Source organism: Cryptomeria japonica, chromosome 7, assembly GCF_030272615.1.
Source record: "Cryptomeria japonica chromosome 7, Sugi_1.0, whole genome shotgun sequence".
Taxonomy (NCBI): domain Eukaryota; kingdom Viridiplantae; phylum Streptophyta; class Pinopsida; order Cupressales; family Cupressaceae; genus Cryptomeria; species Cryptomeria japonica.
The window spans coordinates 684,630,607-684,638,935 of record NC_081411.1 but is presented as its reverse complement, the minus strand read 5'-3'; positions in this window follow the sequence as shown (position 1 = coordinate 684,638,935).

The window sequence follows — 8,329 nt, the reverse complement described above, 5'->3', positions numbered from 1 at the left end:
TATATAGACATTATGATTTCATGTCGGCCTTAACAAATCATAACACAATTTCCTAGGTGCAGTGTATCTAGAAAAGTGACCATAACTCATCACCAAAATACCGCCAAGCAGTCGGTGGTAGTAACTCATCACAAAATCAACAAATAATGGTTGGAACAATTAATACCGATTAGTGTTAAATATATGAACCATTGTCCTTGAATCTCCTAACTATAATCTCCTCTTGATCTTCATCTTGATGTCGACTAATGTGTATTCATTGGTTGTCTTTTGTGCCTATACTGGTTGACACAAAGCACTAGGTAGAGATAAACCTCTTAGTATAACCTCTAGCATATCGGTTGTAGTATAAACAACTTGAAGTTATACTGGTAGACAATATAAACATGTGTGTGTATGTGTTTCATCAATGGCAACATATAATGAATATATTATAAATCATCATCAAGCCAATAATCTCTGCCTTTGGCATTGATGGCAACACTTAGAAATTTTTTACAATAATACCATTAAGTGTGCATACAACAAAAAAACATTTACACATATACACATGCTCCCCCTTAATACATGCATTATACAAAAATTTCAAAAACACACATACATATTTATACTCCCCATTTGACAACAATTCCAAATTGGAAAATAAATATATATATATATATATAGAAAATTTGTATCAAAGTGTTCAACATATACAACAATAACAAAAAAAAACTGTATCAAAATTTATGCATTCGCCAGTCTCATGAAAATATCATTAAAATTATGCTTCAACTATGATATGGCATTTGTCCATGTATCTAGCATAGTCTTAGTGTACTCCTTTGTAGATAGAAGTTGTGAATGGAATTCTTCCATTGACTCCAGTGTACAGGTTTCTAGAGTTGCTACAATAATTTTTTTCATTTGAGTAGGTTCTCTATAGTATGTCCACTTGTGATGCGAGTAGACTCTTGATTTCCTTGAGAGACCAGGGTCTCTTTACCTTCTCATGACCATAAGTTTCCAACCTGTGGTGCAAATCATCTACAGATTTGCTAAAAACAAATATAGAGTTCTGAAGTGGGACATATGCCTTGCATATCCTTTCCAGCTCTTTCTCTGTTTATGTTTGTCTTTTGGTGATATCAAAATAACAAAATGAAATATTAGAGGTAGAAGAAAGATACTTTCCTCTTGTTTCAATAGCTTTGCCCAACAAATCTTTGTTTTGTGACAAAGCCATTTTTCCTGTATTAATATCCTTTGCAACTTTCTCTCCACACTTCTTTTTGTGATTTTTCTTAGCATAGGTTTGAGCAACTTCTTCAAGTGACTTGATTTGATCAGATGTATCTTCAATTAACTGACCAAGTTTGCTAATAGGGGATGTCAGATGTGTTGTAGAAGTGTCTGGTAGCAGACCAGATAAAATATCTACTGCATTCTGAATTGTTTCAGCTTCAACCCTTTTCTCTTTAGTCTCTTCTTATGCACTCTAGATTACATGACACTTGCAATCTTCATCATTTCAGATGCGCTCATGTTGTCAACATCAATAGGCCCTGAAGTGCTTAATGAATCATTATCATCCTCATCAATCTGCAGAGTGACTAATGGTTTTGCCCAATCAACCTAAACTGAGATGGCATAATGAAAATGAGTATTGTTAATACCATCGTATCAAGGGACATGATACATGAAAGTGTATGAAACTGAAGATCTACATACAAGATCTCATTGATAGAGGTGAGATTGAAGTAGCAAATGCAAAACCTAGTAATAACAATGACAAACTCAAAATGTACCAGGAACCCTTCCCGAATCATGATAAAGGAAAAGGCTCATCATCTAACGCAATGGGTTATGACTACGCTAATCATATAACTGGCTTTGATTTTTTTAGTAGGTCGCATTGAACCTGTAGACAATCATGTCAATGTCATAACCATCCAAGGAATCAATCCTCCTTCTTCCCAAAGCAGATCAAATCCTGCTAGGATAGTCATTCAGGGCACCACGCCTTCCACCTCCCATTTCCAGAATGATTGCAATGCAACTACACGCCGAGGTAAAGTCACCATCCAAGGAGTCCCTCCCCCACCAAACCACCCACCCATGTCTTCCACCAGCTGATATGACCTCCTTGATCAACTTAGGAAGATACCTACATAGATCTCCATTTTGGAACTTCTCAAGACTTCCCCGGTCCATAAAGGAATTTTGGAACAAGCCCTTCTCCAATCACACATTCCAGATAACATCAACGCCACCCAATTCCAAGCCCTCATTGGAAACCTTGCTGCCCAATATCACATTGTATTTAACTCCAAAGATGCTCCCGCAGATGAAGACCATAACAAACCTTTGCACATCGAAGCTCTTATCCACAAGCACAAGGTCAAACGTATCCTGATAGACAGTAAATCCGGGCTTAATCTGTGCACATACAAATTAATAAAACAATTGGGACTTTCTAAGGATTTGATAGACACATCAAGAAGGATCACAATAAAGGCATATGATGATGCAGAAAGAATTTCAAAGGGCATAATCACCTTACCTCTTCAAGTGGGCCCCATTACAATTGAAACCCCTTGCCAAGTACTAGATCTTGACCTCCCCTACAACATTCTCCTCAGGAGGCCATGGATTCATTCCTTGTAGGCTATACCCTCCACCTATCACCAATGCATCAAATTCCCCTATAATAGAAGAGAGATCACTATCAAAGGTGATCCCCAACCTTTTCAATTTTGCAAACTATTAGAGGGGAAGCATATGTATCATTGCCCACTAAATAGACCCTCGCCAACGCCTCCATCTGACACATGAAATGTTGCCTCCACATCATCCCAACAAGATAATCAAATCAAGATCTTGGACAATGGCTGTGGAGAATACAAATTGGAGGACGTCTTATTAATAGGCAACCTCCCTCTCTCTCCTAAGTCATTTGGCAAACGAAAAGAGATAAAAAAGGACCCAAAACCAGTCATGTAATGCCAAAACACCACCTTCCAGCAATGGGGCCCACTTGACAATGAGAGCCTTGAAGTATATATCTCTTCATGGCTGTACCAGGAAGAAGATGAAGATCCAAAAAGAATATCCAAAGAAATGTACCCAAAAGCATCTTCCATAGTTAAAAAAACGGGTTACAAAGGACATGGCCTTGGACCAGAGGAGAAAGGAAGAAAAACACCCATAAATCCTATCTCCTATAGATACAACAGAGGTTTGGGGTACACCCCAGTGCCTCAGATTACTATTGTTGGTGCCCCTTCTAGTCCTTCTTTAGATATCAAAAGTGCTAACGAAGAGGAATTCCATGAAATGCCTTATGAATATCAGAAAGATATCTTCTTAGATGCTTACATCAATACCATCACCCCTGTAACCCCTCCCACTTCACATGAGCTACATCTTGTCCATCCTGAACTCATTGACTGGGGCCAATGAGACAAACCCACTTTAGATATCTACATTGATGATAATGCTCTCATTGCCCTCCTAACAGTGCAAAATATGGAAGATTGTAGCAGAATTGAGGGTATTAAACTACACGAAAAGGGATACTTTGGTAGTCAGGTCAATTCTCTTAGCCACAAAAAAGATAATAAAAGAAAATGATATGATTCCCTAGGTGAAAACCTCCCTGAGGCGCCTTTGGATGAAGAAGAAATAAAAATAAAGGGCGTATCTAAAAGTGAAAACCTAGAAAAAGCACTTGACGATGAGGGATTTGACCTCCCTACCATTGGTTACATTCCACAGGACAAATCAAATTTGTTGATAGAAGAAACAGACAACATCAACATGGGCACTGAGGTCATTCTGAAAAATGTGCTCATTGCCAAATCCCTCACAGAAATTGAGAAACAAGACTTCATCAACTTCCTGACAGAGGTAAAAATCAATTTTGCATGGTCCTATTCCAATATGCCAGGGTTGGACCCTGCCTTGGTGGTTCACAATCTCGCCATCTACCCAGATGCAAAACCTGTAAAACAAAAATTGTGCAAAATGCACCCACATATTGCACTCCTGGTCAAGATGGAACTCCAAAAGTTGTTAGACGTGGAATTTATCAAACCAATAGATTATGCTGAATGGGTCTCCAACATTGTACCTGTCGGCAAACCTGCTGGGGGCATCCGCATCTGCACAGATTTCTGAGATCTAAATATAGCTTGTCCTAAAGATGATTTCCCACTCCCCAATATAGACATGATTGTGGACCTTATAGTAGGACATGAAATGTTATCACTAATGGATGGGTTTTCTGGATACAACCAAATTAGAATAGTAGATGAGGATCAGCATAAAACTGCATTCACAACACCATGGGGTACCTTCTGTTACTGGGTCATGCCTTTTGGCTTTAAAAATGCTCGAGCTATGTATCAACGGGCAATGACAACAATTTTTCATAACCTCTTGCACAAAATTATGGAGGACTACATGGATGATCTACTAGGAAAGTCCAAGACAAGACAAGAACACATCCCCATTCTAAAATAGATCTTCGAAAGATTGGAAAAATATAAGCTACGCCTAAATCCCAAAAAGTGTGTGTTTGGTGTCACATCGGGAAAACTGCTTGGAGTCATTGTTTCCCGCAGAGGCATCGAGGTTGATCCTGCAAAGGTAAAAGCTATTATGGAAATGCCTCGGCCAAAAAATCTCAAGCAACTACATAGTCTCTAGGGAAAACTCCAGTCTATCAGGCATTTCATTTTACAGCTAGCAGACAAGTGCCATCCATTTGAACACTTGTTGCATAAAGACACAAAATTTAAATGGGATTGCCTATGTCAAAAGGCCTTTGAGAAATTAAAAGAATATCTAGCATCACCTCCCGTATTGATGCCTCATGCACCTGCAAAACCTTTTATTTTGTATATATGTGCTACTGCAGTGGCATTGGGGGCATTATTAGCACAAATAGATGATCAAGGGAAGGAACACGCCATTTACTACATCAGTCAGATGTTGGTTAGGATATGAACTCAATTACACCCCCATTGAAAGAGCATGTTTGGCATTAGTGTTCAGCACACAGAAACTATGACACTATATGATAAATAATAACACAAAATTAATTGCTAAAATTGATCCACTTAAATATCTCTTGTCCAAAGCTGCTCTCACTGGCAGAACCGCCAAATGGGTCATGCTCTTAAGTGAGTTTGACATTGAATATGTGGACAAAAAGGCAATCAAGAGAAAAGTCATTGCTAATCAGTTGGCTAAAGCTCCACTTCCAGGCGACCATCCTCTTCTCATAGAATTACCAGATGAGTTCATTATGACTGTTACCACATCCTCCACATGGAAATTGTATTTTGATGGCTCCTACACTCAAAATGGATCAGGGGCAGGAATATTATTGGTCACACCTCAAGGAGATGGCATCCCCAAATCATACAAGATACCCTTTGCATGTACCAATAACATAGTAGAATACGAGGCCCTCATCACACATTTACACTTGGCTATCCACTAGAAAATAAAGGAATCACAAGTCTATGGAGATTCCCAACTCATCATAAAACAAGTCAATGATGAATACTAGACAAAAGATGATAAACTCCTTCCCTACCATACCATGGTTGAAGATCTTAAGCAACATTTCATAGCAATCAAATTTGACCAAATCCCACGAACAAACAATAGGGTTGCAGATGCAATGGCCACCATTGGCTCCCTCCTTCAAATGCTAGCACACAGTCAAAAGTGCGAGTTCTTGGTCGAGCAATTGTTTATACCAGCATACGACCTACCAGAGTCTGAAATGGTGTGTGTTCTCATTGGTCCCAAGTCCCCTTGGTACCAAGAAACCTTCACTTTCCTCAAAGACAACACCATTCCCCCACACCTCACTGAAACCCAATAGCAAACCTTCATCCGCTGATGTGCCCGTTACACCATCCTTGCAGACACCTTGTTCAGAAGGCATTTTGATGGTTCCCTCCTAAGGTGTTTAGATAAACAAGAAGCAGAATGGGCATTACGCAAAGTACATGAGGGTATCAGTGGGGCACACTCAAGTGGACTCACATTGGCTAAAAAACTTTTGAGAATAGGATACTATTGGCCTAAAATGGAAGAAGATGCATACAATTATGTGAAGAAATGCATCCCTTGCCAGCAGCATGGCAATAAGATTCATGCACCGTCACAAGAATTGCAGCCATTCATTACACCATGGCCCTTCTCATAGTGGGGGCTCAATCTCATTGGGAAAATCCACCCTTCATCTTCCAATGGACATAAATTCATTATCACTGCCACCGAATACTTCACCAAGTGGGTAGAGGCTATCCCTCTTACTTTCACCACTAGCAAGCAAATATCCAAATTCATCCTGCACTACCTAATCTGCCGATATGGCATCCTAAAAGTTATCATCACAAATAATGGTAAACAATTTAAGAACCAGGATGTCAAAGAACTCTGCCAAAAATTCAACATCCAACACCGCTTCTCCACTCCATATTACCCCCAAGGCAATGGCCAAGCTGAGGCTTCTAATAAAACCCTAATAAAAATCCTCAAAAGGACAGTCAATGAAGCAGGTCATGATTGACATCTCCAAATCCATCCTGCATTGTGGACCTACCACACCTCCATCTGCACCCCCACAGGTGCTACTCCTTATTCCCTAGTATTTGGTTCTGAAGCCATCCTTCCCCTTGAGATCGAGATCCCCTCTCTAAGGGTATCGCTGCAAAACATCCTACCAGAGGAAGAATACATAATTGCCCACTTACAAGAGCTAGAATTGTTAGATGAAAGGTGCCTCAAGGCCTTGAATCATCTCTAGGTATATCAAAACCGTCTGCGCATGAGTTATCATAAAAAAGTCAGAACCCAAGAATTCCAAGTTGGTGATCTTGTCCTCATGGAAAATCAGAAAAATCTACAAGAAAGAGAAAAGAAAGGTAAGTTTTAGCCTAATTGGCTTGGACCATATGTAATCATAGCGAAATATGGATCAGGAGATTATCAGTTGGCTACTCCTGAAGGTGATCCTTTGGATGATCCAATGAATATCATGCACCTCAAAAGATTTTATGCTTAGTCCTCAGAAATTCTTAAATTGTCAAAAAAAAAAATCAAGAATTTTTTTTTAAAAAAATGAGAAAAAGATCCTGAAAAAATCGTCACTTTGGTGAAAACCTAGCAAACAGGCACCTTATGACACAAAAAAATTAAAAAATCAAAAAAAGAAAGAAAAAACAATTCGTCCTTAAGTGAAAACCACTTGGTGGCGCTATGGACAAGTACCTTACTGAAAACCTTTGTGCAGACGCCAAGGTAAATAACCAGATCCACTGTCTATCATGTCGATACTACAAATCATCTAACATCTAGCCCACCCATGCGCAACATTCCTTCTTTTCTGCCTCCCAATAAAACATGCGTATGATGATGAAGTCTTGGCCTAAGTCATGAACAAGGAATGTCCCATTGAAACTGAGATTTTATGCCTCTGTGTGTAAGCTTCAAGAAGTTTTGAGAAATAATCCCAAGTCCATCCTAGTTCTACTCTTGGCAAGAGGTATCATGTGGTTGCAAGGAAGAGACTTGTTAGATTTTGTTAGATTTTTTCATATAGGCTTGCATCTTTTGCCCTATGACTACCACTATTTATGACTGCCCGAGTTCTTCCATATCCAGGTACATTATGATAGGTGCATATTGGGGCATATTTCATAGTATGGCACGTTTTGGATCCTTCTTGTATAAATCGGTGACCTGGCACTAGTGTTTATCAACACTTCTTGTGTACAAGAGGTATCGGTGTGTTTGAGGGTTTCCTTGCACGAACCCACAACTTTGTATTAGTGTTTCTTAACACTTGCATTGCTGTGTGCAAGAAATTCCCATTTGTCTACAGAGTCAATCCACACCCTACGTTTCTCATGGCATCCTAATTTCTATAATCAATGGTGCAAGTCACTCAGGGCAACATCAAACTAGGTTGGCTCTCCACATTTGTTGTGCACAAAATCTCACCATCATTCCATCAAATCCTAAACTCAATAATCCCATGGAGTTCTCAATTGCCCCCATTTTCCTCCGTGGTCTCACATCTCATATTCTTCTTTCCAAATACCTCATGACTACTTCATATTTGTTTCTCATCTATCCCTTCCACCTTAATTTTTCTTCCTCTATTTTTTTTTCCTCACATAATCAATTCTGATTCTAATTCATGCCTTATACAAGATGTATCCTTCCTGAAACCAGATGCTCTGATCATGTCTTATACAGGATGAATCCTTCTTGAAACCAGACGTTGTGATCAGTCATGTCTTATACAGGATGTATCCTTCCTGAA